Raw genomic sequence first — 335 nt, forward strand, 5'->3', positions numbered from 1 at the left:
CCATAATGACAGAAAATAGCATTTCCTCCACTAAACCTTTCTTTATAGGCAGACCATATCCCCCCGATCCCTTTATCCTCTCCCTAACCGGCCCAGTCCGCCCATTAAAATTCTCTCCTCACCAGAATTTACCCCTTTTCACCTTCCACTCCCGTATTATTACCTGTGTCCCTTCCCTCAGTTGCTCGAGCTGTGCCATCTACTACCATGCACTGTACACAGTCGCGTGTGTCATGTATACGAATTTGTTCTTTATCGAAGAAACTATCATCAGGACCCAAGATGAGAGAGATGAGAGGGAGAGAAGGGAGAGAGCAGGGAGGGAAGAGAAGGAC

The 335-nt window shown here is 47.5% G+C and overlaps 1 protein-coding gene across 1 annotated transcript in view; it reads right to left on the bottom strand.

Annotated features, from left to right (window-relative positions):
• The window catches only part of LOC119591467 (elongation of very long chain fatty acids protein 7-like), a gene marked incomplete in the record, with an annotated part of 24,106 nt that overhangs the window by 7,476 nt on the left and 16,295 nt on the right, over positions 1-335 (bottom strand).

The sequence above is a fragment of the Penaeus monodon genome, chromosome 28 (genome assembly GCF_015228065.2).
Source record: "Penaeus monodon isolate SGIC_2016 chromosome 28, NSTDA_Pmon_1, whole genome shotgun sequence".
Lineage (NCBI taxonomy): Eukaryota > Metazoa > Arthropoda > Malacostraca > Decapoda > Penaeidae > Penaeus > Penaeus monodon.